The sequence below is a fragment of the Brachyhypopomus gauderio genome, chromosome 17 (assembly GCF_052324685.1).
Source record: "Brachyhypopomus gauderio isolate BG-103 chromosome 17, BGAUD_0.2, whole genome shotgun sequence".
In the NCBI taxonomy this organism is placed as follows: domain Eukaryota; kingdom Metazoa; phylum Chordata; class Actinopteri; order Gymnotiformes; family Hypopomidae; genus Brachyhypopomus; species Brachyhypopomus gauderio.
Genome location: NC_135227.1, coordinates 15,416,849 through 15,441,837, shown reverse-complemented (window position 1 = coordinate 15,441,837; position 24,989 = coordinate 15,416,849). Strand labels below are relative to the sequence as shown.

General features: G+C 43.0%; 1 long non-coding RNA gene across 1 annotated transcript in view; it reads left to right on the top strand.

Moving 5' to 3' along the window:
- Positions 1 to 23,282, top strand: part of LOC143480775 (uncharacterized) — a 30,761-nt gene extending 7,479 nt beyond the window's left edge. Inside the window, exon 3 of the long non-coding RNA XR_013121873.1 lies at positions 22,464 to 23,282. This is a non-coding gene — a long non-coding RNA (uncharacterized LOC143480775). The remainder of the gene's footprint in view (positions 1 to 22,463) is intronic.
- Positions 23,283 to 24,989: the final 1,707 nt, after the last annotated feature.

Here is a 24,989-nt window from a genome sequence, read left to right as displayed (position 1 = left end):
AAACATGCTGTTAAGTAGTTGGCAATTATTTAAATCTCTTGTCATGAACGTATTGACCAATGTTTTCAAAATGTGTCTGTTTTCAGGTGCATAACTTTCTGGGTGCTTTTAACTTGTGCAAGGGCAAATAAAACTTTAAAGTTTGTTCATAAACCTTCTTTTACCTGCTTCCTTTCCAGTTAGGAGTTTATGATTTCAGTGGGCTAGCAGACTAACTCGGTACAGCAGAGGGAGCCACACAGTTGCTCGGGGTCTCTCTGCCCCCCTCCCTTCCTCACACTGAGGACCATTATGATCAGACCATCCCTTGGCGTGTTTGTCCTTCCCTCAGTAAGATGGATGCTGGTGTTCCCAGGGCAGATGGCTGGGATGGTCCGCGGCTCACAGAGGAACGTCCTGCTCAGGTGTCACGCCTGAAGCACGCCTCTGTACCATATGCATTCATGCTTTGGCACTCGGCACTGAGGGTGGTCACTTGAGTTCCCACACTTCTCAGTGATTGAGCACCTAATTCTGTCAGCTGAAATCCCAGTTAATAGCTATAATGTGTCTTAAGAGTACCATGCTGTAATATATATATTTTGACCTGTGTAAGATTTACATGGGCAAAATATAGTATGTCTTGATAACATAATCTTAAGTACTAGGGTTAATAATACTAGTAATGGGCCATAAGGCACCTTTAGGAATGAAAGTGAAGAGCCAGGGCTTTAGCTTAGGCCTGGACACACATGGCTGCTCATGCTGATTTCCTTAAACCAAGCATCTTCTGTAATGACTTGAACTACAGAAGATTGCTTGTTTGCAGTAAATGCTGTATCTGTGAACTTTTAAACAAATGCATTTAGTTAACATAAGCTAGCTAGCTGGGCTATATCAGTATGATCACAGCAGTGTCTACACATTATGGTCAACCTGGGAGCAGAAATGGTTTCTGAGATGTGCAAAAAAATCTCATTTGTTTGTACATTACATGTACATTGTGGTTTATCAGTGGTTGGCTCCTCCTAGCAGCATAATTAAACAGACAAACATGTTAGCAGGATTTTATAAAATGTTAATATAAGAATAAATACAGAATATCAGGTACAAAGCAGACTGACAAACAAGGAACACACAAGATTATAGTGGCTGTAGACCATTGTAAAAGTTTAACAGCAGTGATTTTTTTAAGTGAGTCTGGTTACAATTCAGGGTTATTGTAATTTTATGTTTTCACAGGGAGAAACTTAAGTGTTTTTTTTTGCATTTTAATGATGGGAGTGGTTTAATAGAAATGCTAAGGGACAAATTAAGTTGTGTAATTGAAGAGGAAAAATTATTGTGCATTTTGAGAGCATGGGTTATTGTTGAGTATGTTGAGGGAATGGGTTACTGTTTTTTTTAACAGTGTATTGTGGGTCACCAGCTGGGATGATGATGCATCTTCATTCATATCCAAATTCAGTTTACCTGCTTAATATTCCCTCTCACTGAAAACTGTTTTGAACACCAAGAAGTCCCATGTTTTTATGAATGATTTATGTAGTTGCATTGCTATAAAATTTTATGAAGACCATCATTTACCTGTCACACATGTGGCCCTCTTTAGGACATTTTAGCTGTACTCATTTCCTAATAAATCTCATCTAGCTTGAGTGATGGCTGTGAACCTGTCACTGACCGCATCGAGTTTGCTTAATACATATGCAAATCCAGTGAAGCCATGACACACTGTGTGAGATTCCTGCCTCAGATGGGCACTTACTATTGGCTTTGTCTCAATCTGGACATGCAGAAAGAATATTGCCCTTTATCTGGCCCCGTCACGTACCCGTCTGTGAATGCGCTGCACCAAAGGTGACTGTAATTGGTTAAAGACAGCATAATTTTTTAGCGCTCCGGCTCATGGATGTCTGGATATCAAAGCCTTCCTGAGTTCTGCAGCTTTATTCCTGTCTGCTTAATGAGGAGATATTGGAGAGTGCGCTGGGGTCACCGCGGCAGTGTGTTCACTGAAGTCGCCTTGAAGACAGAAAAGTGAAAAATCAGGTGTAATCGCAGCTTTAGTCACAAGCTAAAATTTCAGACGCAGACCATTTCATGGTGAGGTATGTGTGAGAAATTCAGTAAAATCATGCGCGTTTAATAGGATGTGTGATTGTGCATTGGTATTGAAAGTGGGTCTCAGGGGGGAAAAAGAAAACAAAATAAGGGTCTTTTTTAACACCTTGGTTTATATTTTCTCCAAAAAAAAAAAAAAAATAGGCCTTGCTGTTTTTTGCTGAAGGGCTGTTGCACAATTCTGTTTGGTATCAGTTAAAGATTGTTAGGGCAATTTTTAAAGGGGAAATGGCTTTTAACTGGGATGCCTCTGCTGTTAACTTAGCTTGACTGTGACCTTTTCCATTTTAAGGTCTCACAGGAGGCATTTTGTGTGAAATCACTTGCCGGAGGAGGAAAAGTGCTAAAAGTTCTGTGCACCTGAGATGAGATTTACGAACCTGAATGACTGTCAAAATAAATGTTGAGGTTCCAGACATGGATCTTAGCTGTGGTGTTTTATGGGATGCCTGGAGGGCGTATTGGCTTTCATAAATGTCTGTCTGTTATTCATTTCATTTTTACATGCTGTGTACTTGATAAACACTGACATAAAAACATTTTATTTGTTTATTACTTTTGTTACCATTTCAATCTTGTGCAAAACATATCGGCACACATTAGCTGGTGCTCAATATGTCCCAATCTAAATGACCTATCTGGTTAGCGTGGGGATGTAGACTGGATAACGTATTAGCACCGGCCGTTCACGTCTCACCCGAAGAGGGAAATCGCACTCATTTGCAGCAGGCTCAGAGGTGGCGCTCATTACACCTGAGCTCCCCGTGTTTAATTGGCCTCATTAAGTGATTAACTTAGCAAATTTACCTTTCCCCTCAAGGGCGCCGCGCTGAGCACTATATCACATTACGCCTCCATTAAAACGAAGCCCTGTGTCAGCAACCAACCTTGCTGGACATTAGGGGCACAAGGGACAGTTGGCAGTGTTCCATCACGGCAGTTTTGAGAGCCTTGCAAGGAAAAAAAAATATGACTCCGGGCAGCGACCCATTCCCATGGTCTTCTAGGAGATGGCTGAATGCACTATGTCATATCCACCTAGACTATGAACAAACCTCTTGCCAAATGGTGCTCCTGTTGCATAAGGAAGGGTATTCTTTGGAATTGTGTGCAGGGATAGGCCATCTCTCAGGCAATATTACAGGGTGTTCGTCATAAATTCTCTTTGCCCTTTAGGGAATGCAGCCGATGAAGACTAGATGGAACACCAGTAGGCCGTTATTATTTTTCAGGCATTTCACATCACTGAGACGCGGACCCCCTCCTCGCTCCTCCTGACAGCCGAGTGAAACGGCAGGTAAAGTGGCAGTTGAGGCCGTTTTCCTGGTGGACGTGGCGGCGGGCACGGTTACTGGCTCACTTCCCCCTTTTAATGATCGCCTGCCCGGCCCCGCGGTAATGCCGCAGGAAGCAAACGCGGTGAGCGGACAAATTGGACCCATCATTTCTCATGCGAGCGGTGACATCGCCGTCAGCCAATTTTGCTCCGATAGCCCCTCTCAGGGATCATTGATATCTGCATTAGAGACCTTTTGTTAAAGGTCTCATCTAAATGCATTGAAAAATGCTTCGCTCTCTTGTGTACTTCCTGCTGGAAAGGCGGGGCAGGCCAGGGCACGCGCGCTCGCGCCGAGATTTGCCGACTTGGCTCTGGCTGCATTAAGGTTAGTTTGTGGCCAGGCAGCGTCACGTCACTGAACTCTGAAGAAAACAGCCGGGGGGGTGGGGTGGGGGGGGTCTGTGCACATCGTGTGGTTTTATTAGTGCATTTGACAAGCCTTTCATCAAATCTGTGGCACTGGCACAGCTGTCTGTGTTTCCCTGGGATCTTTGCTATTTTGTTGGCAACAGTATTGCACATTGTGAATACAAATATAGCACTTTCTTATTTCTTATGTCTTTCTTATGGGACAGTAAACCATACAATAGTCAGCAAATGGGATATGCCATTTTCCACATGCCTGCAAGGGGTTACGCCAGGAGAGGTCAAGTATTCTTTTTTTTTTCTTTCACAGAGCACTGTAAACAATCAAGAAAGCAAGCAACCTACTGAGGAAAATTTTTCAGTCAATAAAGTTGAGCATCTGATATATACCTTCTAAACTGTACTGGAGATTGTGGTGTGCAGGTCAGACTTAGTGGCATATAGTTTCTTATATACATCTGCTGATCTGTACTAGACATTGTGCTGTGTGGGTCAGACTTCACTGAGTATAGATTCTTATACACACCTAATGAACTGTACTGGAGATTGTGGTGTGTGGGTCAAACCTCACAGAGTATAGATTCTCATTAAGAAGTGCTTTTCAGACATTTTTAGACTCATTTGTAAAGACTGGCTTGAAAGCTTTCAACTTCTCAGAGGTTGAAATTCAAAAATGCTTTAAACTTTTTTCTTGATTTTAAATGAATCATTTACAGTTCTCATCTAGCTTAGAGACGCAGCTGATTGAGTTGTCACCTGTAGGCTAATGTCATATTCGCAGAGGTGGGACCAAGTCAGTGTTGTGCAAGTCTCAAGTAAGTCCAAGTCTTTATACCTCAAGTACCGAGTCAAGTCTCAAGCAAAGACACTCAAGTCAAGTCAAGTCTCGAGTCAAGACAGGCAATAATCAAGTCAAGTCCCAAGTCTGAAACTTGGAATTTCAAGTCCTTTCGAGTCTTTTTTTTTTTTTTTTTTTACCAATGTTGCAGGTATATTTTAAATGTAAATAATAGACATGCGTTCTTTTTAAAATCTGTATTCTCCTCAAATCTTGATAAAACATGTGCAACTGAAAACACGAAGTATAAAAAAAATTAAAATTACACCTCTTTATTGCCCAGTTCAATTTGTTAAACTTAGCTGCAAAAATATTCATACTTTAAACTACAATTTTCCAGAAATAAATATTCTGTGAAAAAGTCATAAGTAGAACTCCATGTTCAAATAAAAAGTGCTGATATTTTCACAGTACAATACAAAGAACCATAACAGCATTTTCCCTCTCTTCTCTTATCTGGTTTCTTGGAGAACATGTGTGAGTGACACAAGACAAACAAATATAAGAACTGAACAATTAACAGGAATCTGCAACTTTAGACATTTCAGTAAACTATTCTGCATTGCATTTGCTGGCCAAAAGTCTGTATGTCATTTGTGCACGATGAATGATGTCCCCATAGCTGAAAACTCGCTCCACTTTTGTCAATATATTTTTTTCTCGACGTAGATGTCTTCAAATACACAATCCATGCTGAGATAGAACTGGATATTATGATGGTGACAGAGAGAGGCTCTCTTCCCCGAGTTCAGATACAGAACCCAGGGTTGCCAACTCTCACGCATTGAGCGTGAGACACACGCATTTGACCGTCTTCACACGCTCTCACGCCACACATCCGAATATCTCACGCCGGAAAAAAATCTAGTTTATTTACCTCTGATCCACATCTATGATTCAATGAGTTACTAGTTCGCTCTGGCACCAACCACTGGCGATCGATCGATCGCGATATAATACTTAATTTGTGTCCATTTTACACCCCGCCCGGTAAAAATTTACGTTCGCCAACCCCCCATTTGATTGGTTGTGCTGCAGCCCATGCACACACACACGTACAGAGTGTGGAAAAGCAGAGGACTGGTCTGCGTCAGAAGGACGGAAATGAAATTAATGGGGCGCACTTTATAAATATTAATATGCGTTTTAAAATTTAGATTTGGGGTAAAAAAAATCAAGTCTTTGCAAGTAAACAGGTTCAAGTCCAATTCAAGTCCCAAGTTATTGGTGTAAAAGTCCAAGTCAAGTCTAAGTCTCTGAATATTTTTTCAAGTCAAGTCAAAAGTCTTAATATTAATGACTCGAGTCTGACTCGAGTCCAAGTCATGTGACTCGAGTCCCCACCTCTGCATATTCGTATTGTCCTCCCATGCCACTAACGTGCTTTTGGTCTGCATCATGCATCATGGCAATGTGAACTTCACTTGACATTACCTCATTCACTGTTTACACAACTATTCAGTACAACAAGCACCACAAGAGTTTTTAAGCATTTTTACACTGCATATTCCACTGTATCTAACTAATATTAATGGCTAATAGAGATAATGCACTGAGCAGTTTTCCGTCTGAGTTTTGCAGAATGCTCTCCACTCATCAGGTAAAACTGCGACGCATAAAGTTTAGTCAGTGGCTTTTGCTGAATTTTCAGCATTTTTGATGGTCTGTGTGAGATGTCTTCATGTAGGCCTGCACTCTTATCAGCTGCCTATATAAGAGTGTAGTCTGATGACTATGTGTGCACCGTTTACAATGTTTTCTGGAACTTTTTTTTGACATGTTTATGAAATACCAGCATTGAACTCAAGTGCTAGGCGCTGTCATAGGCATCATAAGGCACTATTGTGGAATTTGGAATGTTTTTTGAAACCTTTTAGAATGTTTCACGGAACTTCGTACATTTCCCTGAAATGCCTGTATTGAACTGAAGTGCTGGGGCCTTGCAGCGATCTGCTATAAAGCTCTAGGCATCATAATGCACCAAATGGTGGAATTGCATACAGAATATGAGGAGTCAGTAGTCAGAAGAACGAGCATCTACAGTCGAGCCCATTTTAGCACAAAACAGTCCAAAGCAAAAGTAATAACACTCCAAAGTGAAAGTCAGGGCAAGGCTTTACTGCTATTTTCAACCCATCATTATTTCTCATAAATCCTAAACTATCCCAGACCAGTGCCTCTGACAGCAGGACTGATGGGTTTGCTGTCATGAATGTCAAGAGAAATGGTCTCCGGGCCCTTATCTCGCCATTTCTCATTGTGTGCAAGACTTTAGGGTTTATGGAGAAATACAGCCATCCTGATGAGCATTACTCTCTGATAACCAAGGGCACACTGATCTACTGTCTGATCTCGCAGGCTGTGGCTGTGGACAGGTGAACATCATGGGTGGATACTGGTACCTTGGATAACCATCTAAAAGCTGAATGAACATGGGAGTTCTTCTATTCTTCCTATTTTTTAGATCAGACCTTATCTAAATCTGATCATATGTCAGCACTCATTTAGATTGTGTTAGGCTAAGGCATGTAAATGATGCTACATTATATGTAGGTTATATTTTAATACTATGTGTGCTTTTTCTGATCCCTTGTTTGTAAAAATCTTTTTTTAAAATACACATTGAACTTGCATATCTCTGTGTTAAATTTGGCACAGTTTCCTGCAAACAGCTTCGTGGTCCATGATTTAGTTAGCCACTAGATCAAAGCAAGGCTGAATTCTGGAGAGTAAAAGTTATTCGCCCGCCCCCCCGGTGCTATAGAAACTCCCAGCGGGCTCCCGGCCGTTAGCGGTGGGCTGAAACAGGTTTTAGCAACAGCTATTAGCCCCCCGATTACATATTTATGAAAGCTTTATGAAGCATTTACCGCTCCGTTCCATCAGAGCGTTGCGTGCATGGACTTGACAGCCTTCCTCGGAGATTAGTCTCAGATACCCGGGCAGGATTGCTGCACGTGTGGATCGGCTTTCCCGCTGCCGCGATCCCAAAGTCGCAGGCTTTAGCCACCACTACCCCGCCGATGGGAATAAGGCCGTGGCACCACTTGCGGTGCGCCGTGGGAGGGAAGGAAAACGCAGCGCTCCACGCTGTGGTAAATGTCAAGGATGATGAGGTCAGCCGGCCCGGCCTCCTTCTCACCGTTTGTGCGATCCGCACGTAGCGTCCCCGTTATGATACCCCACAGTCACGCCGTGCTTTGAGACGGCGCCCTGGTTTTAGTTCGCCCACCGTGTTCCGCTGTTCTCTCTGAGAAATTAAGTCAGCGTTTATGCCATGGAACGGCGGCACAGAAGAGTAAAGGAAGTTAAAAGTACTGGAGTCTGCAGTTTCCATGACTTAAAGCAAATATCACATTGCATTGCCGTTATAAAAGAATCATAAAGTGGTGTTATCTCAGGGCACATGCCCTTGTGATCGATTACCTACGATTGCTTTAGAAAGCTATAGTTTATATAATCATGAAGGTCCTTTTGTATAGTTTTATAACTCCATTTATAGTTTGAAAGCCCGCAGTCAGCAAGGTCAGCATCTGAATGTAGTGGAGGTTTAGCACTGTGTAGCCAGCTGTTCATCAGAGACAAAGCACATCTGTGTGCCGACTCCGCTGTGTACGATCCTTTCATGTGCTCTGTAGACTCGGGCCTGTTGGTATGCCTGCACTCACTGAGCACAAAATCAATACCTGCCATCTCAAAGTCATTCTTGCGAGTAGCTCGCGCTCGGAGGCACAGCCACAATCCATCTCCATATACCACGCAGCTGTTTGAGCCTGTGATATACACTGAGCAGACCTGGCCACTAGAGGACTCAAATGATTATATAAGAACCTTCGGTGCCTAAATTTACTTGCAGTATGTCCGCTTTATGAAAAATCTATATGAAGTTTTCAGGACTCGCCTTTGATGTTATATGGAGAAAAAGGCGACCGCAGAGTTATGGTCAGAGGTGCCACAGCTTAGCTGGCTTTCTGTCATCAAGGACATTTAGTTTTCCACTTCGATGGCATCTGTATCCTCAAGATTATCCTGAATCTTGCAAAAAAAACGAAATTGATTTTTTTTTGTGCTATGTCACCCTGAACAGGTTAATATCCTCTTCAGAAAGAGGCAAACGAAATGTTAGGATTATATGAAGAAATAGGACGCCTTTGGATACCGAAACCTTAGAACTCATTGGTGAGTCAGTGTACAGCACCTCAACCCAGGAGACGGCGTGAGGCAGAAAAACAGTGTGTCAATCAACTCACTTTTCGCTCACGTCGGCCCTTAATTTAATCACTGTTTAATTAGGCGCCCTCCCAGACGAGCTGCTCTGTGGGGCCCGAGCTCCTTCCTCCCTCTCCTCTCTGCCCGGATAAGCGCTCGGCTGCCGGACGCGTGGGGTCTCCAAAGCAGGACACTGCCTCAGCACTGTTTCAGCCCCGGGGCATCACTGAGCTGCTATGAATGTCAAGGGCAAGCATATATGCTTATGCGTCACACAGAGCACTGGCGCAGGGCCTGGTGCCTCATCGCCGATGAAGAGCGTGGGGATGAAGAAGAAGGAGTACGAAGAACCTCATATTTTTTTACTCTGCTTTCTCTCTAAATACGTGGTCGATCGGGGGCACCTTCGAGCTCAGCTAGTAAGCCAACTAATCGCGGAGTGGCGAGAGAGACGGCGGGGTTCACATGCGCGTGAGCGGGAGACGCACTCCATTGCTATGGCCAACGCGTTGCACACGTCGCAGTTGGATTAGCAGATCACTTCAGACCATATATTGTGACTGCGTCCTGGGAGAGGCCTGTGCTTAGCTCTTAAGCTCTGGCAATCAATATAAATTTAGCATGGTAATGATCATGCACTCTGGGTATAATTCCTCTGTCCCCCTGAGCTTTGGGACACAAACTCTGCCGTTGACTTACTCAGGCACTCAAGAGGAACGGCTAGACAACTACTTCTCTCCTGCTCTCTTTCTATTTCTCTCGCTCTCCCTGCGTCTCTCTCATATTGCCTCATTTCTTCTCCCTCCATTGCTCCTGTCTCTGTTGGGATTTGCATCATGAAAACAAATTTGCCTCATATAAAACACTGGTCTTTTGTAAGTGAGACAGCATTGCAAGTGCCTGCAGGTCAATCCTCCGAGATATAATAGCATGTAGTCAGAGAATCTAAGTAAACGAGGATTCCAAAGGAACCTAAGATGCAGAATTATTTTTTGGGTGGCTTAGCAACAGTCTTGGCAACAGTTGTTTTCTGTGGAGAGGCATCTGCAACCTTTAAGCCATTTCACGTCCACGTTTTTGAATGTTTCTTCAGCTTTTGTGGGTTTTAGTAGTGTATTTAACTGTTCTTGCAGATGTTATTGTAATGACTTGTTTTGATTCCCATCTTTTCTGGAACCGATTCTCAAAAGATCTCAGGGGTGCTCAAATCATTGCCATCTTTAAATCTAAACTGAAAACATTTGTTCTCTTTTAGCTTTTGATTAACTCTCGAGGCCATGCAATGTCTGTGCTTTAGATTTTTCAATTGCTGTGAATTTCCTGTGAAGCTTTATGCTTTATATTTGTATTATATAAATGCCTAAAAATGGATTTTAAACTCTGTATGCACTTATTCTTTATTTAAATCGCTTTGAATAACCTGGTTGTATGAAACATGCTCTCTAAACAAGCTCGCTCTGCCTCGTGTAAGAGTTCATCATCACGTTACTGCATCTTGGCTTTCAAGCACAAAAGCAAGACCTACTGAGACATAGCATGTGAGAGACAGGAAGAGCACTGCAGAAAAAATTAGTTTTTATGCACGCATCTGATGCAACCGCTGCTAAGAATTTAAGGAGACATATGGCATCACCAGTGTGCTGTGCACTGTCTCTTCATTGGCACTCTTCCCTTCTCTGCTTTCTGAAAGTTAGTGGGTGTAACGAAAAGCTGTATTAGCGTCAAGTGTGTTCAACGGAAATGCTTCTCCGTGTCTAAGTGATGCTCTATCAGGTAGCAGTGATTGTATCTAACATGATGCCAACATGCACTAGGGACCACTGGCTGCTTGTTTACTTTTACAAAGGCTTTGATCTCAGAGCATGAACTTTCTTTATCTTGATTTTTTTTTATGTTTTAGTACATTTCCTCTGGTTATGCAGTATATCATTTGTTAGTTAATCGTTATCTCAGTAATTGGTTTTTGCAATACTGATATGGGTGAAAGCTGCAGTATGCAATATGCAGGCAACCTGACCAATGTCAGATCTTGCAGATGAGTGCTCTGTGGGTGTTTTGATGAATCATGGAATTCAAATGATCCAACAGGTGTTAATAATTGGGATTGAAATAATTTGAAATAGTCAGTCATACAGAACAAACATTGTAATATCAAGGCTTCCCAGACTAGCCCAGACAACAGAAGCTCGGGGAGTTTTTCAGTTTAATGATGGTAAAATCCTGATAGGCTCCATATTATCATCACTGTCCATTTTTCTGATTTGCATCAGTTTTGTTGGGTATCTGGTGGAACACTTGTTAGAAATAAGTTTTACATGCTTTCTGTTGGTGAGATTACTCATACACATGTATCAGCATGTTCGTCTAATCCTAATTAACCTATGTCTGAATTTATATTTGACCACAGATCAAGCCTTCTCTCTGGCTAAATTCTACTGACAACCAAAGGTTCAGTGTGTGAACTGAAACTTCTTTTCATTTGCTAGGGTCCACTTGTGTCCTTAGCACCGGCCCTAACTGTTGTGCTTGAATGTAATTCTCAGCCCATTAGCCTAGTTAGCGTGAACGGCGTTAATGCTCCTCTGTCATGGTGAGGATGGCAGCTGCTGTGTTGCTGTGTACGTTGACTAACCCCTGTGAGAAGACCTTGTTTGTGTCACGCCGGATCCCTCGTGAGGGACCTGAGCTGTAATGCAATTGACAACCCGCTGTTCCTGACATTAATAAAGATGGAACACGTACAGGAAATTAAACTCTCACTTTCCCATTGTAATGAGATGGTATCCATCACCCAATTGTTTACTCCACAATCGGATCAACTGATCAAACCGGAGCTCGGCCGGGCCACACGTGACGCCGGCTTTATTGCTTGGCAGCATCACTCTTTAGAATGGATAGCAAAGAGAATAGGATTTAAATCAGGACTTTATATGGTAATGATATCCGGTGCCCCCCTGGTGTTCAGACTGGGAGAGGGAGGGGGAGAGAAAATGTGACAACCGGTGTATCCTCAAAGCGAGTGAGTGACCGCTGCCAAATTTTGGACATGAGTTGCATCCCAGCAATGCCCATGTGGCCACAAGAGGGGGTCGGCTGCACAGATGACCTCAGCGACAGACACGCTGTAATAATGGTGTGCCAGGAAACAGAGAACGCAGAAAAACGCAGCCTAGGTCATTTTGCATTTTCATTTCTGCTCAAGACACTCTCTGAGGGTCTATCCATCGCTGGATACATCCAGGCCAGGAAACCGCACTGAAGAGGCTCACAGAGAGTGCGATGGGTTCAGCTTTTATGGCTAATAAGACTGTTGATCAAAGCTGCGCATTATGCAGGGATGGCTAGCTTGTAAGAACAAGTGCTTCTGTGGCCTTGCTCTCTGAATGGCTTCTCAGAATACAGCTGAAATGGGAGGGGGTGTGTGTGGGGGGTGGTGTAGGGGTAGTAGAGTGTGTGGGGGGTGGTGTAGGGGTAGTAGAGGATTTTATTGTGTCCTACAGGTTCCTTTTCTTCACTCTTCCCCACATTTGAATGAAAGATGTTAATTATGTTTTTATATAACCGTAGGTCCCTTAAAATTAAATGCTTTAAGGTTGTAGTGTATTAAATCTGTGTTTATTCTAAGTCCTGAGCTATTCTTTATGTCCTTAAGGCTTGTTGGTGACTTGAGAGAAAAAGGACTTGTCCTTGCCCCTCTCTGGCTATGAGGCAGTTACACACTGGATGTGTGTTACATCTGAGTGTTTTCCCCTTCTAAAGATCCAGCCTATGCAGCGTTTGAAGTGTTTGACAAGAGTACAGAAGTAGGCTCCTGCTGACAGGCCTCTGATGAGACAGGCCCAGATGGATGGAACTGCAGAATAATGAAATATGAGTTGAAAGTTGTGTTGCTGTTGTCCCAGTAGAGTCCTCCCTCAGTTAATGGAACGCTCTTACAGGCTGTTCACATTTAGCAGCTGAGGCAGGGCGTGATCCTTAAAGCTATGAATAGTGCAATTTGGGACAATCTATGACTGTTTAGGCTTACAATTAAGTTGGGGGTAAAGCAATTTCTTTCGGCAGCTTGTGTCTGGAACACGGAGGCAATTTCCCCGTCTCCAGTTCTCGAGTACGTCTTATTTGAACGCGTTGAAAAGTTTCAAATGCGGCACCTGAAGTTTGAAACCCATGACACCACTGAAACACCTTTTTTCTGACTCCTTGACTAAAGCTAGGGCCTCAGGTCCATTATAGAGCGTGAATACAAGCCAAGTCCTACACTGGCCAAGCCAGACCCAGATCTCAGCCCCATTCCACCCCTCATATGTTCATATTCCTGCAGCGGTGCTCTAAACACTGTCATTGTATTGGTCCATCATATGAAACAGAGATTACTGTCCCAGATGACAGTAATCTCAGCGATGACAGGGCCAAACATGATGATTATTGGGCCCTAAAGCCTGCAAGGTATAATATGCTGCCCCTATTTAAAATCACCCTCTGTTCCATGTGTTCCTGGGCGTCTGCCTACTGTTCTGATATGCTTGGTTGGTGGGAGATCAGAGCACGCTTTTTTTCTCTCTAAAAACAAAGCAGTGGGGAGACAGGTGTCTGGTTTCTATTCCCCCAGCACACATGTCCGATGAGATGCAGATTGCCTGTGGAGATCATAGTCTGCATGAAATGATAGTGGTTTTAGAAATGCCCATGCGAGCTTTAGAGATACATTTAAAGCAAAATGGATACAACAGAGAGGAATGATTGCTGTAATGATAGTGCCCTACCCAGATATTTTATTATTTTTTCCCCCACCCCCTTAACTGGAAACTTGGAAGCAGGCCTGATTTGAAAGGGGGAGGGATGCTGTATATCTGCCTACCCTATGTGATGTCCTGGACGATTTGTGAAAATGTTTGGCTTTAAATCACTCCTTGTGTTCTTCAGAGGCTTAAGGGAATGGAGCTCACTGTGAGATGCAGACAGTGAATGATAACATCTGGCAAGGCTTTGAAGGCCTCTGGATGGAGCTTTCAGCTAAGTTCAGGTCCTGTTTTTGACATGCCACCATGGGTTTTGTTCTGGTATCACTAGCTCTAGTTAAAGAACGCTTCCTAATGTGTCACTATCACGACACAGGAAGGTTGTAGTGAAGCTTTGAGCGAGTGCTCCAACTCCCGGATTGGCTCCGCTGAAAGGTAAACACCGGGTTCCTCAGCAAAACATGGCCATTTGTTTCAGATAACATCTACAGTAAGGGCTTTATCTGTTGCCAAAAAGAGATTTCAGCCACTCTGATTTATTTTTATTAAGTGTCTTATAAAATGGCAATTGGACTCGTAGTTCTTGGTGATTGAAATGTTTGTGTTATCTCCAAGCTTAATATAAGATTTTATTCATCCATCACGGTGCATGCATATACATGTATTAAACATTTATGTACTAAAATTTACACAAATAGAAGCTTGAGGAAGTTGCTGTAAGCACCATAGTTTATTCTGTCTAATATAATTCTATTGGACGTGACCACTCTGTGTGTATGCATCTATCTTGTAAAATGGCTTTTAACAGTACAATAAAAATGGACTTAGTAGTACCTCCATCGATATGATCAATGTGGTCATAATGGACAGAATGGCTGTCCGTTGTAGTTTTTCATGTAATTGAAAAACTACATCATGCACACTGGCTAGTTCATTTAAATTATTCAGGCTAATTATTTATAATTCGAGAAATGGCTTGAAAGGAGCCATAATCACTGGAGCCCAGTTCCAGGCTGCCGTAAACACTGTTCAGAGGAAGTCCAAACCCACACTGTGCTCCTCTCTCCTGCTCCATATCCCGCAGCTCACCCAGACCTCTGGGTCAGCCGGGCTTTAATTGGCTCCTTAACATATTCACAGAGGCATTGCGTAGAAAAATGAAGTTCTAAGCACAGTGTAAAATTTACCATAGGTCAGGTGTCATCTAGCGCTGTGGAATAATTTACAGCACGATCTTAATGTAACATTAATGCCAATTAATATGTTAACCACATTAAAGAAACATGATGGCATTTACCAGTTATGAATCGGGAAATTATTTGGAAAGGGGAAGACGGGACCGGGAGAGTTGAGGGAAGGCACAGGGGCTTTGAGGTGCACGCCGCCGTTTGATATACGTTTACCATTAATGGAAAACCTTCATTTAAAAATGGCCCATAGAACCTATTAGCTTCTTCCTGTGTGAGCTATGGTCGACCCACTTAACATGACAACGCGGAGTAATATCTGGGTTCCCTTATCAGTGCGGCAGTGTTCCCCATCATACCCTGCTATCCCTGCCTCTCCTCCGTCTTCCATCGCTCTTTCTAATGGATTATTTGACGATAATTAACCCTGAATCCTACCGAGATGGGCCGTGGGCAGATTGATGGCCCAGTCTGGGCGCACCACCTGTTCCACTGGGGACCTCGCAGAGCGGCGCGGGTGGAGTAGGACTCCAACAAGCTGAAGGCAGCCACGTTAGGGGCCAGTGCATGAAACTCCCGTTAGCTGTGTGGCTGACCTCGAGAGCTCTACATCGTGACCTTGGTCAAACACGCCTGCTTCGCTAGCCTCAGCAAGTGGGGAGCACTAATTACTTTAGTATTTTATGAGTTTAAATATATGTGTCATCTCTTGAAGGCATCGCAGTGTTGTTTCCTGTACAAAAGACCAATAGAGTGTAAGTGGGTAGCAGTGGTTACAAGTTACCCAGTGAATAATTATAGTAATTAAAAGAAAGTTGTATGTGGTCTCTGCAGAACAGATGTTTAGTGGAGTTTTTTTATGCCCATTTTAACTGAAGTTGTCTGAATTCATAGTGAAAAACATCTTAAATGAAACCAAACATTTAAGAGTGTTAACTGGTGCATATTTTTTTATTCCCTAGTAACGGATGAAAGGAGAGCAAAGCCGTTTTCTGTGCTGTTGTCAGTCATCAGTTTAGGGACCATGTGTTGTGCATATCTGCAACACCTTAAATAACACTGCAACAAATTATAAGCCAAACACAGAGCAGTACTTTAATTGTCTTAATTGTGTTAAACTAATTTCCTTTGTAATAATTTGTGTTGTTTAGAAACGCTATATAAAGGACAGCATACACATGGCATATTCACATATACCATGTAAACTGCATGCAATGCTAACTGATCGTTGGATTAGCGATGGCAGAATAAATAAACTAGCAATAAATCATTGCCGTTTCGAGCCACTGAAACACGGCTGAGAGGTTCTGAGCTCTGAATTCGTCCTCACTCTGTTGTTGTTCTTCAGAAAAACAACGCCAGTCTGCATCACGATCCAGTGACCACAGTGCCAGCCTTTCCCAGCAGGACCCTGTGTGAGCCCTGTCTGTTGCCGCGGCGCCGACGCTCCCAGCACGCCAGGCTCTCGGCAGGCGGGCGCGTGTGCCCGGCTCTGCTGATAGCGGCTTCGGTTCGTTGTGCAGCCCCTGTCCCTGGGGAGGTCCTCCTACAACCAGAGGTAGAGCTACCCCCCCACCCCCTGCAAAAAGAAAGCCACTTCTCAGAAGAGAAACATCTGAGAGAGCAAACGCACGCCCTCCGCCCCCCCCCGTGCGTCTGTAACATGAAGTAACTTCCATTTCTGTTCGAGCTCTTCAGAGCTCGGGCCCAGGGCTTGAAGGCGGCTCTGTGTGCTGTGCGTCACCCTCCCTGGGCCTGAGGAAATAAAGCCATGCAATTAGTTTGCACCATCCTGTGCCAGTGTTTACCGAACGGCTGCATGCTGCTCCTGATTACCCAAGTGGAAACAGAGCATCGCGCCCGCGCCGAACGCCATTCTCACATGTGCTTTCCCTTTCACTCAACAGCTGTTCGCGCTTTTTTTTCTTCTTCTTCCCCCCCCCTCCCCCCCTCTTTCTTTCCTTCTTTCTTTTTTGGCTTATATTTTACATGGGAAACTGTACATTCACCTAATCGCTCTACTAACTAGGTGCCTGGTTTAGCAGCCAACAGCTCATGTTCTCTGAGGATGACGAGGGCTTGGGGGAGGGGAATACTCAAATGCAGTAAAGTGTTAAATAAACCATAAACAGAAGGAAGTGGCGAACACACCTAGGCAGCAGTGTGCACCCCCACAGCTGCGTGGTTTTAATTTGTGTTTGGGTTTGCGAACCAAAACGGGTAGATGGAGAAAGATCAGATCAAGGCCTTTATGGGACATGCCCTGCTGAGCCTGTCAGCGGAACAGCACGCGGACACAAATACGTGCTTCAGGGTTGTCTTTACCAGCCTTTTTTTTTACTTCCAATATCCACATGATTGTTTCTCGTTGTGTAATGCATGCTTCAGAAGTGTAAACACTACTTCTCTTAGGTTTCATGGGTCACAGAACCAGAGAGTAAAATTGCTTTTTTGAACTCTAATATACTGCTAAAGTAGAGACACAATATTCACCAGCAACTGGGTTATTGTTCGCACCTCATGGTAAGACTTGATGTAGAACACTCATTTGAATGATGTGTGCAGTAATGCATTGGTGATCCTCAAGCCATTATTTCTTGAATGTGCATTGTTTTGCATTGTTATTTATCTTGCTTCTACTCAATCAAGTGTGGTAACTGCATTTTAACAAGAAATACAGAATGTAAATGCAAATTTTAGGGTCTAGACGTGATTATAGTGGAAAGTGCATTGATACCCCTGTTGCACAATCTTATTGAACGGTTTTATTACGGTACTGGTTGTAAAATCTTTTTTAACCAGATATTTGAGGGACAATATGAGCTGCATGTACCCCCACCTACACAAAAGACAAAAAAAACAACCACCATAAAGAACCATTTTCAGGAGACAGAGGTCGGACAGGTCATATGTATGAATATGCATGAGAATATGTCATGCACACACGCACATACATTCAGGACAGACTGCTGTAAGTTAGTGAAATGAAGACCAGATATACCTGGACAGATGGAGTCTCTGAACTCGAAGTTTGGCATGGAATTTCTGTGCTCACGTTTTCTTTTGTAAAGTTTCTGTCCTGGTTAAAAAAACAAAAAATAATAAAAATGATAAATACCAGGAAATAAGGAATCCTTGCCACTACCAGGACATTTTGGTATTGCAAAAATAAATGGTCTTTACAATAAATGCAGACCAGTAATAGAGACCGATGCTCCTTATCCTCAAAAACGGGGCTGTAAGGCGTTTGAACTCTCTAGTCAGTAGACATCATGTCCTTTATGGCCTTTCCTCAATCACTCAATGATGATTTTTCATTTTTCTTTGACAGTACTGCCACGTCACATCATTTCCGAAACGTGACTCGGTGAGAGCCGTTTCTAACACGCTTAGCTGCTTAAAATCTTTTCTGCCGACTGTCTTTCTAAGTGGAATTGTTTCTGAAGGGTTGCAGCCAGAGGAGTGCCGGTGTTTATTTAACTATGTATCTCCAGTGACATTAGCCTAATGTTATGGTAACGTGTGTGTGCACAACACACGTGGGCGTGGGCGTGGCCATGGGCATGGCTCTCCATGGCTGGTATGTCTCCTGTAAATTTCCCACTTAAATTTTCATGATCTCCTCACTCCATGATGCCACTTCCATCATGAGAGTTCTCTAGCTTAATAGCTGCAACCACTCTGCCACTGCCATCAAAACTCTATTTGTTTCCATAGCCACCCTCACCCCCCACCCCCTTTTGTTTCGATAGCCACCCCCCCACCTCCTCCCCGCCGCAAAAAAGTGCTTTATCTTCAGAGGGCAGGGTGGAGTCTGTGGATTAGTTTTAAAGACAATTAATTGCAGAATCATCGCCACACTTCCATATTCCCTCTCTTTCTTTCTAATATGTCCATTATGTTAAACACTTTAATTATTCATTGGTAATGCATGTCACAGTGAAATATTGTCCATTGCCAATCTGAATGCATCAAACACCCTCTCTCTTCCTCGTGGAGGTTAATGGGAGAGCCCGCACTTTCATTAGCTTCACTAAATGTGGCACACCTCGTATGTCAAAGTTAGCTGTGAGGGGCCAGCAGCCGTAAGTCATGGCACTTCTCCCTGAACCCATCCTGTTGCCCCTCACATGACTGCTGGAATATGGCCTAGTTGTGGCAGCTGCGTTGGAGCTGTTAAACAGATACATGAGGGCAAATTTACTACGTACAAAGAGGCTGAGCGTTAATTTCTCATCTGTGATTTAGCCGAGTCGTAGTAGTCACAGGCTAGTCTCGTCAGACTAAAATGGCTTTTCAGAGGAAGATGCTCATTGTTGGCTGAATTTGAACATAACAGGATATATTGTTTCCTAAAAAATCGACCTAAGGCATCTTGATTAAATGATAAGTTTGACATTAATCACTCCTCATTAAACCTGCAACTTCCATCGACATAAACAACATTAACCCGATTACAGAAGATACCGATAACAAGGATCTTTCACTTCTGATAGGAAGACGTATTGTGGTACCTTGCGTTAATATACTGCGGGATGCAATATTTACCCTACAAATATGCAGTGTTAACAAAAACGATAGCTGTGTGCACTTAGCAAATTGCATGTTGATTACATCTCGCAGGTATTGCTGAAATGGAATTCACTTTATCACCGGTTAACAGGGTTTTACATGTAATGTGAAACCCTCACAGAATTAGAAGAAGAAGAAGAAGAAGGAAACACGCATTTAGGTGCCTGCCAATAAAGGAAAATGCTGACACTTGGGGAACCATTTCACCAGCATTGCAGCTTTTTTCTACAACAAATAAAATGAGTGCCAGATACAATTAATTTTTCTTGATGGAAGGTTAGTCAGCTTCAACCTGAGCACAAACAAGTTCGACGGAGAGAGAGAAGTGAGGGATGGAAACGAGTTCGACGGAGAGAGAGAGAAGTGAGGGATGGAAACGAGTTCGATGGAGAGAGAGAAGTGAGGGATGGAAACGAGTTCGACGGAGAGAGAGAAGTGAGGGATGGCAGAGATTAATATCATGGTCTTACAAGCCAATATGGATCATTAGTACACATGCATCTTTTGCCTGCTTGAGACCTAACATAAATGATTTAAGTAGTGATATTTCAGCCATTCCCCGTTATGAAGCATGCCTGGATGTATGAAGAATCAGTTCATTTTGGGAACTTTCCAGTGGGTCAGTGGGAAAACTTGTGGTCTGATGCATTTACATGCAATAATAGAAGCATATGGCAGCAACCTGGTATGACAAGAAGGACATAATGATTCATGAGCATTAAGTAAAATGCTACAGATGTGTCACGAATGCTGACTGTGGTATAATGGAAATGAATGTGACTGTGGTCCTGAAGTCTAACTCAGCCCTGGATGTTTGATGGGCATTTCCTTCCTTGATGGGTATTTTTCTTAGCTTATTTAATTCCTTATAAATTGTTGAGTATAATTCAGTGGGTTGGCAGCTCTAAATCAGAGAGATTTTTTTGAATTAGTAAAACACACTTCTAATTATTCTGTAGCTCAAATGACTTGTCTAATTTTGTGCTTATTAAAAATCAGATGTGAAAAACATGCACAAGGCAACTTTGGGCCAATATAAATACCCCTGCCCATAAATCATTTGTTATTAAGTAATGCCTCTTGAAGTCCACATGCGGATACGGTGATGAAATCTCTGACCTTCACTTCACAGTGGACTCTGCTCACTGCCGTGATCATTAGCGGCCCACCTAAGGTCATTAGAGAATGCTGTGATGGTGTGACTCTGAGTCCAAACAGCAGCTTCTGAGCGGAGACGAGGAGAAACAGGTGTGGCTTTCGGAGCCAAATCAGATCACCTTCAGAGGCTTTAATGGGAGATGATCTAGGAGAATCCACTTTATCAGTAAGAACTCTCTTCAATCACAGTGCTTAAAGAGGATGTTTAACATTTGTAGATCTAATCCTCTCGCCGCTGGCATGATCCGGCACGTCGGTGTTGCGTTGTGCGAACAGGCGAGGACGATGTGAAGAGTTTGTCCACGGTGCAGCCATGTGGGAATCTACACTGGAAGTCATCGTCCGTGTAGTGGAGGCAGTGCTTAGCCTCTCGCGCTTACGGTCTGACACTTTGCGCTCCCTGCTCAAACCCCCGGCGAACACAGACGCAGGACCGAGCTGTTTGATTTCTCTCACCAAGGCGCGGCTCTCACCTCTGAGCCTCACTTGACATCAGGATTTACAATGGCTGCTGGCGGGGCCGGAGGTTCCACCACGCTTTACTGTAAATCATCTTGTTTACACAACCTCATAACTTCTTTAATGGGCACATCTCCCAATTCCATATTGATAATGTGTATAATTCATGTTCTACCTCTTTGCCTACTCGTGCGACTCCTAATCTAGCAATTCATCTCTACTGGCTTCGCCCCATTTTCTGTGGTCGTATATATATATTTACTGTCACTCCTTATTTAAATAATCACTTGCATGTCAGAACACATTATGGTCCTCTATCAAGGTAATAACCCTTTGTCGTGGCTGTTAGATGGCAAATATTAAACCATAGATCAATGTTTAACAATTTATAACGCACCAAATGAGAATGTCACCAGTTGCATTATTATTGGCCTTTGGCAAAATTATAATAATTTAACATTTTAAAATCAGGGGAAGGTCATTATCATTATTGCTTTTTGCAGAGTAGGGAAAGAGTCTTTTTAGCCTAGAGTAAGAGAAACATGCCTGCGTGTAGCGCATTACCCACGCTTCCCTGCCACAGAACTTCAGTTGGAACTGTTTATGAGTCAAAGCCTCGATTTGTTTCTTCTCTGCATAGGCCTGTTGGCTGATCTCATCAGTATTGAACTCCTGTCAGAAACATATTGTGCTGTCACAGATGAGCTTAAACAACTATTGACTTTAGTTGGCAAGCTGGAAATAGCTTGGCATCGCTCCTTAGATGTCATTTGAGTGTTGTGGAGGCCCAGGCAGTGGTTATTTTTATAAACCTGCTTATTCCTCCGAGAAAATACATGTCAGCAGATACAAGTCACACAGTTGAGCAGGACGGACACAAACCTAGATGCTTAGGGAACTCAGAAAGTTTAAGGTTAATTAAAAACTGTCACTGAAAAAACCTGTGAGTGTACTGATGTCATAAGCCACTGCTTGCTTGCCTTTGGTTTCTTGGTGCCTGGAAGCAAAACATTTTTTGCCCATCACATCCCACTTTGTAAAGTACTTAATTAATTGAGAACACCATGGCTGCAGAGTTAGCAGTATCAGTTTAATTAAAGTAAACTAGCCTATTAAGTCAGTTAAAACAAATATTATAACAAATGCAGAAGAAAACTACTTTTTTGAGTTGCATTTGAGGTGGATTGTTTTGAGGTTAAACAGAAATGGAGCTTGCATCGTCATTTACAACCTGCACTGGAGAGTCACAACTGCTGAGTGCTAATTCTTCTCACTAACTGCGCTGACCATTGTGAATTTATCAGTTAACCTAGTCCTGCTAGTTAACCCGAGTCGCTTATTACGCATCTTATCAGTATATAACATGGTGAGCATGGGGAGAGTTTATTAGCGAATCTTTTTCCTATCTTGGCTCCTGAAGACCGGCCCACTCGCCTCCCTCTGCCTTTGATGTGCAGGAGAGAAGAACATCTCCTCTCCCTTCCTTCCCACAGGTCATTCGACTCCAGCTCTGAGACCAGGCGCAGCGTGACTGAGTGGAGGGGTGTCCTGCGCTGCTGGGTGGAGGGCTGCCCCTTGTTTGCCTGCGGGACAGGAACCCTATCAGCGGTTGCTGAGTTAGCGCTCTGTGGACGCCAGGGAACGCTCACAGGTGAGCCTGATTAGCTCTCAGCGGAGGAGAGGTCAAGGAAAAGCAGATCGGGTATCCGTTCTGCCGCCAGGAACAAAAAGAATCCGCTGCGTGGCAAATGAGAAAGGCTGTCAGTTAATGAGTGAGAATTAGGCCGACAACGGATGAAGTCTCAATTTTCGTAGACCGGCATGACACCTGCCCTTGGTCTAATTGGTCAAGGTGCTTCACCCTAATCCTGGAGGGGCAAAAAAAAACTGCCTGGGCCTCTAAGCCCCATCTGACAGTGAGACTCATAAAAGGGGGAGATCAAGTAGACCTCTGTCAAGGCATTAATCCAGTTAGAGAGCTTTAAGGAACCCCAAAAACAGAGGGTTCACCCACTCTCAACTCAGGGATGAGCCCTTTGAGTCCAGCAACTTAGGAGAAAGGCCTCTTGTTCCACAGAAGGCAAGGATTTACCCCGTTGATCTTCAGTCAAGCAAGAAAGGTGCAACGCGGGGGTTACTGGAACAGCTGACTTTTGAGGTTCAGCTGGTGAAGTTAGAAAATTGGGTCCACATTTTCAAACAGACCCAATGCCGTGTGCTTATGTGTTTTTTCTTTCTTTCTTCAAGGTTATGTACAGTTCATTCGTCTAACAGCAACTTGAGGGGCAATCAGGTGTTGTGGTCTATTATCATACAACTGCCTTAGATGCAGGCCCTGCTTCTGTGAACCGTTGTGCCTGTGGTTGTTGAAATCTGATTTATTTATCATATCTGACCAGACTTATTGCCTGTGGCTTCTTCACATAAAGTTTAGGTATGTGAATATTTGATAGAATATAAATTTGTGATATGGTGGTGTCCATCCCATCCTAAACAGCTTGGTTATCTGAATGAAATTGGAAATCAATTTGAGTTACACTAAGTAAAAAATAAAAATAAAAGAAAAATCCCTTTTTGTATTTTGTGCAGTATCAAAAGAATGGATCTGACATTTCTAGTTCATTTCTCGTTGAGACAGTTGTCTTTGTAGATGAACAACACTAGACAATATGGGACCTTTTATGTAGATAAATACTAATACCATACATATCATCATAAGTGGACACACAAGGTTAAATGAACATCCTTAATCCTTGGACCAAAAACCCAGTAGTGTGTATAAAGAGATTAAGGTTGGTGTTCCACCTATGAACCCTCTAGATTCCTGAGATCAAACACTAAAATATGACTAGAGCTCCTCCACATAAAAACGTTTTAACAGTATTTCACTTCTAAAAGTTCAGTTCTATGAATATTAAAGCAGCATATGATCTATTTAATATTTAATGTAAATCCACCTTAATAATGCAAAATGAAGATTAGGCTTTTTGTGCCTATGGATCGCACTTTTTCTTGTGCTACACAGCTCTGAATTACATGTCAGCATAGGCACCCTAAAGAAGTCTGATTAAGCATCTGTCTCTGAGGGTTCTGATCTGAGAGACCTCCAGAAGGCCTCGTACAACTACCATTACTTAGCATATAGAGTAGACATCACCAGTTTTGATTAAATTCCACTTTGTCCTCTGGCACCTGTTAAAACGGCAACGCTTCGGAGGCTGGAAGTGGGACGTTTGAGTTATCCCAGAGCTCACCGATTTGAGGAGTGGCACAGCATGGTTAATGGTCTCAAACCTCGAGACACCGGCGACACTGTGGGAACAATGGGCTTAGGCATCGCGCGTGCAGACAGAGTTAGCATGGTGTGTGTGGTTGGGGAGTGTGGGGCAAAGCTTGGCACTTCTGTGGGCTTGATGGATTTGACATTAATGAGAAAAGGATGCTTACTAATTCAAATCTAATGTAATGATGTGTGAATGCAGACCATCTCTGTGTGGAAAGACTTCACACCTTTTTCTTGTGGCACTGCTTTCTAATTGTGCGGTGTCTGTTAGTCTTGGCGTTAATGTAAACCTTTCATGCAGAATATCTCAATTATATGTTTAAGAAACAAAAGTAATAATTGTCTAGTGAACTTCAGCTAAAAAAGAACATCATTATTTCACAGTTATACTGATAATTGCTACTTTTGATTTATTGTGACCAATTATCTACAGGACGCTATGCTTTGTCTTTATAGGGTTGTCTGTTTGAAATATTAGGTGCTTTTGCTTGCTACTAGAGACATGATACCAGAACAATGCAAAACTAATGTTAAACTCGGGAAACTTCTTCAAAGTGTATGCACATACAAATCAACACTTTACATGAGATATGATTTGATTTTGAGACATGAAATCAGGTCATTATGCTGTTATACAGGTCTATCCCAGATGAATGTCAAGAAATCTGTCTTCTGGCTAATTAGACAATGGAGGAAAAGGCCTAATTTTAACACCCCTCACCACATGCAAACAGTA